Here is an 11,214-nt window from a genome sequence, read left to right as displayed (position 1 = left end):
GCCCTGCCAGAAAAACTTGTGATATAGCAATGTGACCAAGGCGCTGGATCCCAGGGTCCAGCTCTCCTGGAAGAAGCGTTACAGGCAAAACCTCATTCTTCGGTATCGAGGCTCGGGTACCATCTATGTTTGCCTTTGTTTTGGCTTTTTGAATGGATCCGATTGTACAGCTCCCTGGCCCTGGATAGGGCCTCTCTGGAGAGCATAACGTAAACCTTGACCAACACCTTAGACACTGGCATAAAAACTGAGGTACTCCCTATGTGGGAGGGGTTATATAGAGGGGGACTTCCGGTCTTGATTATGCCAGTGTCCATCACCTGGAAGTGGTCCTATAACCCATGTAGTAATTATTGGCTCTGTGTCCCGTGATGTACTGAAAAGAAAATTATATTTGCGTTATATTTTTATTAGAATATTTACATATTTTGATTTATAATATATGCAAATTGATGTGTTGACACAAATTTCTGGATTTTCTGAAAAAAAAAATCTATTATACAGTGGGGACGGAAAGTATTCAGACCCCCTTACATTTTTCACTCTTTGTTATATTGTAGCCATTTGCTAAAATCATTTAAGTTCATTTTTTTCCTCATTAATGTACACACAGCACCCCATATTGACAGAAAAACACAGAACTGTTGACATTTTTGCAGATTTATTAAAAAAGAAAAACGGAAATATCACATGGTCCAAAGTATTCAGACCCTTTGCTCAGTATTTAGTAGAAGCACCCTTTTGATCTAATACAGCCATGAGTCTTTTGGGGAAAGATGCAACAAGTTTTTCACACCTGAATTTGGGGAATCTTTGCCATTCCTCCTTGCAGATCCTCTCCAGTTCTGTCAGGTTGGATGGTAAACGTTGGTGGACAGCCATTTTTAGGTCTCTCCAGAGATGCTCAATTGGGTTTAAGTCAGGGCTCTGGCTGGGCCATTCAAGAACAGTCACGGAGTTGTTGTGAAGCTACTCCTTCGTTATTTTAGCTGTGTGCTTAGGGTCATTGTCTTGTTGGAAGGTAAACCTTTGGCCCAGTCTGAGGTCCTGAGCACTCTGGAGAAGGTTTTCGTCCAGGATATCCCTGTACTTGGCCGCATTCATCTTTCCCTCAATTGCAACCAGTCGTCCTGTCCCTGCAGCTGAAAAACACCCCCACAGCATGATGCTGCCACCACCATGCTTCACTGTTGGGACTGTATTGGACAGGTGATGAGCAGTGCATGGTTTTCTCTACACATACCTCTTATGCCCCGTACACACGATCGGATTTTCTGACGGAAAATGTGTGATAGGACCTTGTTGTCAGAAATTCCGACCGTGTGTAGGCTCCATCACACATTTTCCATCGGATTTTCCAACACACAAAGTTTGAGAGCAGGCTATAAAATTTTCCGACAACAAAATCCGTTGTCGGAAATTCCGATTGTGTGTACACAAATCTGACGGACAAAGTGCCACGCATGCTCAGAATAAATATAGAGATGAAAGCTATTGGCCACTGCCCCGTTTATAGTCCCGACGTACGTGTTTTACGTCAACGCGTTTAGAACGATCGGATTTTCCGACAACTTTGTGTGACCGTGTGTATGCAAGACAAGTTTGAGTCAACATCCGTCGGAAAAAATCCTAGGATTTTGTTGTCGGAATGTCCGAACAAAGTCCGACCGTGTGTACAGGGCATTAGAATTAAGGCCAAAAAGTTGGTCTCATCAGACCAGAGAATCCTATTTCTCACCATCTTGGAGTCCTTCGGGTGTTTTTTAGCAAACTCCATGCGGGCTTTCATGTGTTTTGAACTGAGGAGAGCCTTCCGTCGGGCCACTCTGCCATAAAGCCCCGACTGGTGGAGGGCTGCAGTGATGGTTGACTTTCTACAACTTTCTCCCATCTCCCGACTGCATCTCTGGAGCTCAGCCACAGTGATCTTTGGGTTCTTCTTTACCTCTCTCACCAAGGCTCTTCTCCCCCGATAGCTCAGTTTGGCCGGACGGCCAGCTCTAGGAAGGATTCTGGTTGTCACAAAACGTCTTCCATTTAAGGATTATGGAGGCCAAGGAACCAAGGAACCTTAAGTGCAGCAGAATTTTTTTTTAACCTTGGCCAGATCTGTGCTCTGCCACAATTCTGTCTCTGAGCTCTTCAGGCAGTTCCTTTGAACTCATGATTCTCATTTGCTCTGACATGCACTGTGAGCTGTAAGGTCTTATATAGACAGGTGTGTGGCTTTCCTAATCAAGTCCAATCAGTATAATCAAACACAGCTGGACTCAAATGAAGGTGTAGAACCATCTCAAGGATGATCAGAAAAAATGGACAGTGTCACAGCAAAAGGTCTGAATACTTAGGACCATTTTTTCTCAGTTTTTCTTTTTCAACCACTTCAATACCAGGCATTTAGACACCTTCCTGCCCAGGCCAATTTTCAACTTTCAGCGCTGTTGCAATTTGAATGACAATTGCGCGGTCATGCAGCACTGTACCCAAACACATTTTTTATCATTTTGTTCCCACAAATAGAGCTTTCTTTTGGTGGTATTTGATCACCTCTGTGGTTTTTATTTTTTGTGCAACAAATAAAAAAAGACCGAAAATTTTTTCTTTGTTTCTGTTAAAAATTTTTGTAAATAAGTACGTTTTCTTCTTCAATGATGGGCACTGATATGGCTGCACTGACGGGTACTGATACGGCGGCACTGATGGGCACCGATAAGGTGGCACTGATGAGGTGACACTGACTAGCACTGATGATGGGCACTGATAGGCGGCACTGATGGGCACTGATAGGCGGCACTGATGGGCACTCATAGGTGGCACTGATGGGCACTCGTAGGTGGCATTGATGAGTACTTATGGGTGGCACTGATGGGTACTTATGGGTGGCACTGATAGGTAGCATGGATGGGCACTGATAGGTGGGCATGGATGGGCACTGACAGGTGGCACAGATGGACACTGATGGGTGGCACTGATGACACTGATTGGTGGCACTGATGACACTAATGGGTGGCATTGCTGGGCATCACTGAAATATAATGGTGCCAATCATTGCCCACTTATGGGCACTGATTGGCACAGATTGGGCACATTGGGCACATGTGGATGGCAATGGGGTACATGTGGATGGCAATGGGGTACATCCACATGTTGCCCCCTTCCCTGGTGGTCCTGGCGGCTTCCCTGGTGGTCTAGTGCGGGCTTCTGAGGGGGGGCTGCGCTGAAAAACAATCAGCGCCGACCCCCCTGTCAGGAGAGCTGCCGATCGGCTCTCCTCTACTCACGTCTGTCAGACGCGAGTGAGGAAAAGCCGATCAACGGCTTTTCCTAGTGACCTCCGCCAGAGGCTCTTTACCAAGATCAGTGGAGCGGTGTGTCAGACACTCCACCGATCGCCATGATGCGCGCCCGCACGGGCGCGCGCCGGTATGTTATCCTGCTGGACATCATATGACGCCCAGTCAGGATAACTGAACCACTGCCCGGCCGTCAATCTGCTATAGGCTGGGAGGGAAGTGGTTAATAAATTTGCAAATATGTCAACAATTCTGTGTTTTTCTGTCAATTTGGGGTGCTGTGTGTACATTAATGAGGAAAAAAAATTAACTTAAATGATTTTAGTAAATGGCTGCAATATAACAAAGAGTGAAAAATTTAAGGGGGTCTGAATACTTTCCATCCCCACTGTATGTACATTAAACAGGTACAAGCTGAACATTAGAGTTTGTTTATGTAATTTTTCCTAATGTAGTTCCATATAAAAATTATTTTAACATGATTATTGCATATTAGCTGACAATATGCATTCTCTGAAAATACGCTATACTTTCACTTTAATGTTCTAGAGGGACTGAGCTGTCCTAAGAATGTACGATCAATCAACATCCCATGTTATTATTGTTCTTACCAGTGTGGTTCTTCCTCTTTACTCTAATCACATGACCGACAGTTTCAGTTTAGAAGTCGGATGTTTGTTGAGCGAAGTGGCCTTGTTGTAATTATCATCTAAACATTTGAATTTCTTTCTTGTTTCGATTAGTTTTCTTTGGTAAGTATATTAATTTTTCTTTGCTATAGCGCGTAGGGTAATACTGTTCTTAAGCACTGTAATTATTGTTCGAGAGTGAGAAACCTATATGAAAGTGCTTTCTTACCTACTTTATAATTAGCTGAACAAACATTTACCAATGTACAGTATATAGATCAAAGTGCAATGCAATCTGTGTTCTTCTCTATAAACATTCAAACTCCCTTAGATTTGACACTAAAGTGCATATTCAATGTTCTGTACATATAGGATGAAATGACACTGTTCAAGGACATTGCATGATGTATGATTTACAATAAAAACCCTATACTACCACACAACATTTTTTCTTTGCAAACTAGTGCATAAACAACAGCTAATGAAGTTGTATAAGCTACCACTGATAGCCAGGAAATGTAAAGTCCCAAATAAAGATGGGACGTGGTGACAGATCCAAAAGCTGTGTTTAGTGTTGCCTTGACGACGCGTTTCACGCTCCTGCGCTTTTTCTGTGGGACTTCTGTGGGGATTAGCTTGTCATACTTAGACCTTCCAGCAGAGGGCTCTATATCCCCACAATAGTGATGAGAAAAATATAAATCAGCGCGAAGTGGTAAATGAGCATTAAAAGCTGCTGAACACTAGGGTCAAAAAACAAATCCCTTAATACAAATATAACAACAGATAGTGCAGCGCTAAAGAGATAAAACACTGAAATCCACCATGATATCAATGTCCATAAGGGTAATCAGTAAATCATCCTCAGGTGCGAGCGAACACCAATTTGTAGAGAAGTGATTTCAGGTAGCCCACCACCAAGAAATAGGTTGGCCTCTCACCTGAAGAAATGGACCCTTTGATTATAGAGGGTCATAAATCGCCTTAATCAAGCAAGGAACAGCATGTGTAAACATCCGTCAGTAATAATATATTTATGGCCCACTGGGAGGAAGAGGCTGTTTTTCGTAACAGACCCCCAGAGCTTATATGCTATCGCAGATTTATTGATGATCTGATCCTTGTCTGGAAAGGTGATAGAGATAAGCTTGATTTGTTTATTGAAACCCTTAATAATAACCAAAAGAATATTGCCCTGACTTGGACGATTGACCCAGAAAAGGTGGTATTTCTAGATCTGACCATTAGTGTTACTCATGACCACTTCACGACGACCAATTATTTTAAGCCCACTGACCGCAACTCATACATCCCCCTGGGGAGTTGTCACCATCACTCTTGGCTGTGCAACATCCCTAGGGGGCAGTATATTAGGTTGCGTAGGAATTGTACTCGTGATGAGGATTTTATCACCCAATCACAAGTCCTGACCTCCAGGTTTGAACAAAAAGGGTATGATCGCTCTTTGTTGGAGAATGAGGTCACGAGAGTGAAAACCATGGACAGGGGTGCATTGGTCTCGAATGTTGTTAGTGATCCTGGGGAGGACAAATTTAATTTCAGGATGGTGCTAGATTACAATGTGCAATATCGCACTTTTGAAAAAGTAATATTGAAAAATTGGCCCATCTTAAAACAAGATAAAATTTTGGGCCCTGTGTTACCGGACCGCCCCCAATTTATTTACAAGAAGGCTCCTTCATTGAGGGACCGTTTGGCGCCCAGTGTCCTTAACCCCCCTGTTCCTTATTCCGATAGGCTCTTTTCCTTCTTAGGAGGTTTCTACGCATGTGGCAAGTGTGTCCCGTGCAAACATGCTAAGGGGAATTTAAAGAAAAGGAAAAAGTTTCTGGCATCTGCTACGAATAAGGAATATGAGAGTTAATAACTTGTGACACGGTAGGGGTCGTGTATATGCTGGAGTGCGGGTGTGGGCTCAAGTATATTGGGAGAACATCCAGACCACTACACGTGAGGCTCGCTGAACACGTTAATAATATTAAAAAAGGCCTGAAAACGCACAATGTCTCCAGACACCCGCGGCTACTGCACATCCACACTACGAGACGGAGATCGCATTGCTTCTGTTGATTACATGCCTGTACCCAGCGTTCAACATGTGAGTGATTCTTTTTTAGTCTTCAATAAAGTATTGCATACAGAGAGCACTATTTTTTTGTCATTCCTCTTTTACATACCCGGGTTATATTGGAGAGTCTGTTACCGGAGCCCCTTGGTCCCTGAGGAGTGTTTGACACCTGAGCCCTGACGGATGTTTACACATGCTGTTCCTTGCTTGATTAAGGCGATTTATGACCCTCTATAATCAAAGGGTCCATTTCTTCAGGTGAGAGGCCAACCTATTTCTTGGTGGTGGGCTACCTGAAATCACTTCTCTACAAATTGGTGTTCGCTCGCACCTGAGGATGATTTACTGATTACCCTTATGGACATTGATATCATGGTGGATTTCAGTGTTTTATCTCTTTAGCGCTGCACTATCTGTTGTTATATCCCCACAATAGTGACTGAGTACTGGATTGCACAGTGTGAGAAGGTCAGATCAACAGCTGATTCAACACAGATACGCCGGGTTTTTCCCTTCTCGAGCCAGTGTCTCAGCCAGCTGGTCTGACGTCACTGGCACTCGTGGGACGGATCCCTGCTCCTTCGATCTGCTGTATGCGGCTGGTGTGTTTTACTCCTCCACACACTGATCTCCATCTGCATGTGAGTGAGCAAGTCCCTGGGGAACACACCCTGACCCAGCAGTGATTCAGTCGGCTTTCTCACCCTCCATTGTGCTGATCCTTCTTTCTCCCCTCTCTCCCATGATTTGGGAGAAAGGCTCTGGTTGGAACTCAATACAAGCTCCTGGTTGCTCAGTGCATTTCAGGTGACTATATAATCATATTTTTTGTTTGATTATTGTGAACGAACAGGACTGTTTTTATCAGCTGCAATTTTTGAATAAACTTTCTTATCATTCAACATAAGTTTTTCATCTGTTGCTGACTATTTTTAACCCGTTGAGTGCTGGATGTTTTGTGTGTGTACTGTCCAATCTGTTTCTATCAGTTATAGTGCTTTTTCAGCTGTGCTGGGTTTAAACCCCTCTCTATTGATTTATATGACCCTACTTTTTGATTGTTTTACAGGTGTCCACCATTTAGCACTGGTGTCATTTTGTTTTTATTGTGTATTAAACAAAGTGCTACTTCCCTGTCAGTCTGAAAGCTAGACTGTCGTCAGTAGGAGTAATAAAAATGCTCCAGCATCAACTAACCTCTTCGATGGTGCTCCAAATAACGGGGCTGGACGTGACCCTGACTTATCAGATGTGCATCTTTTTTGCTGAGTTCCCAGAGGTCCCTCCCTCTCACCAAAAGTTAGCACATACACTTTTTAGTGCCATCCAATGGGCAATCGCCCTAAACTGGCGGGGCCCCTCAGTTCCATGGTCACAGGTGCTTATACTCATGGAATCTATTATGCCCTGTACACACGGTCGGACTTTCCGATGGAATATGTGCGATCGGAGCTTGTTGTCGGAAATTCCGATCGTATGTGGGCTCCATCGGACTTTTTCCATCTGAATTTCCGACACACAAAGTTTGAGAGCATGCTATAAATTTTTCCGACAACAAAATCCGATCCTTTAAATTCCGATCGTGTGTACACAAATCCGATGGACAAAGTGCCACGCATGCTCAGAATAAATCAAGAGACGAAAGCTATTGGCTATTGCCCTGTTTATAGTCCCGACGTACGTGTTTTACGTCACCGCGTTCGAAACGATCGGAAATTCTGACAACGTGAGTATGCAAGACAAGTTTGAGCCAGCATCCGTCGGAAAAAAACTATGGATTTTGTTGTCGGAATGTCCGATCAATGTCCGATCGTGTGTACAGGGCATTAGACTGATGGAAAGAGTGCATCATACTCTCATGGATTCCATGCACATTTTTGAACGCAAATGGAAAAATTGGTTAGCGTACCAGGTATAATCTATGTTTGGAGGCTTTTCTTCCCCCCATCTAGATTAGTCAGTTAGTGTTGATATCTCTTAAGATAACTCATTGAGTATTGTTGATTCTGGCATATAGAATCTCTGGCCTTGAACATAACTCACCAATAGTCATATTCTTTATCTTGCTGACGCAAAGCTGTTACTTTTAATATAACTTTTTAATTATAATTTCTTCATTTTGAATTTTGTTATTCTATTTCTGTTTCATGTTTGAAATCGCATTGAGAGTTGTATTCTCTGCGTATTAATATTTTGTACTTGCTCAAATACCCTGATAAAAACACTTGTAAACAACAAAAAGTGCTCCAGCATCAGAAGTCAGAGGGAGTCAAAAGCGCCTCTACCCTAGTGGTAGGGGGAGTAAAAAAATGCCTCTATGTAAGTGGTAGGAGGATAAAAAAAATGTTCCTATGCCAGTGGTCAGGTGAAGTAAAAAATTGTTTCAATGCCAGTGGTTAGGGGGAGTAAAATGCCCCTATATAAGTGGGATATAGAAAAAAAACCCACATGAGTAGTTTGGTGGAGTAGAAAATGTCCCCATCTTGGTGGTCAGAAAGATTAAAATTTACCCCTACCCTGGTGGTCAAGGGGAGCAAAAATTGCCCCTATGTCGGTGGTCAGAGGAAGCAAAAAATGTCCCTACATCAGTAGGAGGGGGAGTAAAAAAAATATTCATATGTAAGTGGTCAGGTGAAGTAAAAACTGTTTCAATGCCAGTGGTCATGGGGAGTAAAAAATGTCCCTACATCAATGGTCAGGGGGAATAAAAAATGGCCCTACATCAATGGTCAGGGGGAGTAAAAATGTCCCTACTTCTTGGATCTCTGAGTTTGTTCTATATTGGTTTACTGTCGTTTAAGTTTTATCTGAAGAGTGGCTGGAATCTTGCTAGTTCAACCAGGATGCACTCCTTTCCATTAGCATTTACATTATGCTCTGTATAGCACTCTTGGTATGTGACCCAAAAAATCCCCCCCCCCACAGTGATCAGCGGGAGTTAGAACTGTTCCTACATCAGTGGTCAGTGGGATTAAAAATGTTCCTATATTGATTGTATGTGGGTGTAAAGTCCCTACATAAGTGGTTAGGGAAAGGAAATCAAAAATGTTGCTATGTTTGTAGTCACAAGGAGAAAAAAATTTCAACCCCCCCCACCCCACAGTGATCAGCGAGAGTCAAAACTGTTCCTACATTAGTGGTCAGTGGGATGAAAAATTTTCCTATATTGATTGTCTGTGGGTGTAAAGTCCCTACATAAGTGGTTAGGGAAAGGAAATCAAAAATGTTGCTATGTTTGTAGTCACAAGGAGAAAAAAATGTCAACCCCCCCCCCCACCCCACAGTGATCAGCGAGAGTCAAAACTGTTCCTACATTAGTGGTCAGTGGGAATGTTGATTTTCTGTGGGAGTTAAAAAGGTCCCTGTGTTGCTGGTCAGATGGAATAAAGAATGCACCTCAATCAACGTGAGTAAAAGATCCCTGTGTCAGTGGGGGGGAATGGTGCCCCTTCATCAATGTCAGTGGTATTTGGAAAGCCCCCCAAAGTATTAGTGTAGATGGGAGAAATACTGTAAAAGCTCCCACTGGACACAGTCAGTGGGAGTAATTAAAGGCCCGTCCATTGCATTTGTGTTCAGTGTCAGTAATAAATGTCAACCTCCAAGTGTTAGTGTTCAGTGGACACTAGTGCCCTTTACTTCCTGATTTGACTTTCATGTGGTATCTAGGGATACAACAGCATCCTGTTGGTATAACATATTTACACTTCCACACTTCCAGTACAAAACCCATAAGAGCTCAGATTCTGGTTATGGGTAAGTAGGTGGGGTCATGCAAATCATTTCCTTTTGTCCTTTTTAGTTATCAGTACATCAGGAACCACTGGTGTATAGCACAGATATAGCATAATTTTATAGAGCCAGTATTGACAACTAGCCTACTTGCTCCGTAAAATGATGGCTATATCTGTGCTATACACCAGCAGTTTTGGATACAACAATGGTGAAAGGGGGAAAAAAGGAATGATGTGCATGACTCCGCCCACTTACCGATCAGTAGAGACTGAGCTCTTTGTTTTGAGAGTTTGTGAAGAAAGCAAGAATGTGCAAACACCTCCAGATATAAGAAGGTTATGCTGTGTTTCATGTTACTTTAAAGATGGGCTTTTTAGTTCCTTTTTTAAGTCCACCCATAGGAATTCTAGCTAGCAGTGTGATCACCTAGCTACTAAATACAATAAAGCAAAGAGTACAGAGCTACAACAGGGAGGCCAGAGATCTCCATTAAGTTCTAGATAGGAGTAATGAAATTCCCCCTCCTGTACACTCGTGTTGAGTAGGCACTTACTTGGCACATCCAAATTTATACAGGCACCACCAGGCAGGAGATATCCTTGCCAGATAGTGTCTGTTAAAAATTATTGGGTAGAATATTCTGGGCTCCAACACCTGACACTGGCGCTACTGCTAAACTGTAGCTTTACTCCAGAATGCAATATAAGCAGGGCTTTCTTTTTGCAAGGACTGGTTAAAGCAGAACACCAGGATCAGCAAAAAATCCCCCATTAGTACACCCCCCTACACAAAACACTAAACAGTTAATACATTTGTGAAATTCCTTACCATTGAAGGTGAAAAGTCTAATTGAGGTCCTCTCTGTAATTCAAAAAATGTCAGCATCTGTTCTGCCCAGGAGGAGCTGTTATACCAGGGATTGCTTCATATTCTCTCCTCTTTCTGTACACTGGAATAGAAAAATTGATAGAAAGGAACTAGTGTTTGGGCTAATCCTGGGGATTTCTGCCACATCCCATATAAAAGAGAAGACCAAAAAATGTATATGCCCCAAAAAGAGATATTATGGGCAGTACGTCACCAGGAAAGAATTTTTAGTAGGTGCAGATAGAATACAATAATGTTTAAAAAATTAACAACGTTTTTATTGTTTACAAGATATGCAAAATATAGAGAACATATAGTGAATATAAAATTGAATATGAAGAAGACAGTGATTGATTGAAATACAACTGCTATGTTGTTGTAATAAGCCACCCTAGAAGACCCAAGAATGGTCAAATACATAGAGTGGGGATAGCACCCTACATGTTTCGGAATAACATAAAAAGACTCAATTCTTTTTATAATGTATACTTCCTTCCTCAGGGGTTTCAAAGAAGCAGATGAGTGTATTTCTAAAAAGAGAAAATATATATACATATGTGTAAGTAAGTATATTTGGCACCTACATATACCATAAAGAGAA

General features: G+C 42.4%; 1 protein-coding gene across 1 annotated transcript in view; it reads left to right on the top strand.

Annotated features, from left to right (window-relative positions):
• The first annotated feature begins 3,929 nt into the window (after positions 1-3,929).
• LOC141135105 (baculoviral IAP repeat-containing protein 1a-like) overlaps positions 3,930-11,214 on the top strand; it is a 61,572-nt gene continuing 54,287 nt past the window's right edge. The window contains exon 1 of the mRNA XM_073624402.1: positions 3,930-4,045. The gene's annotated coding sequence lies outside the window, so the exon portion shown is untranslated. The remainder of the gene's footprint in view (positions 4,046-11,214) is intronic.

Source organism: Aquarana catesbeiana, linkage group LG01 (genome assembly GCF_042186555.1).
Source record: "Aquarana catesbeiana isolate 2022-GZ linkage group LG01, ASM4218655v1, whole genome shotgun sequence".
NCBI classification, from domain to species: domain Eukaryota; kingdom Metazoa; phylum Chordata; class Amphibia; order Anura; family Ranidae; genus Aquarana; species Aquarana catesbeiana.
The sequence above is the reverse complement of the archived record's forward strand: the minus strand, read 5'-3'. Positions and strand labels throughout refer to the sequence as shown.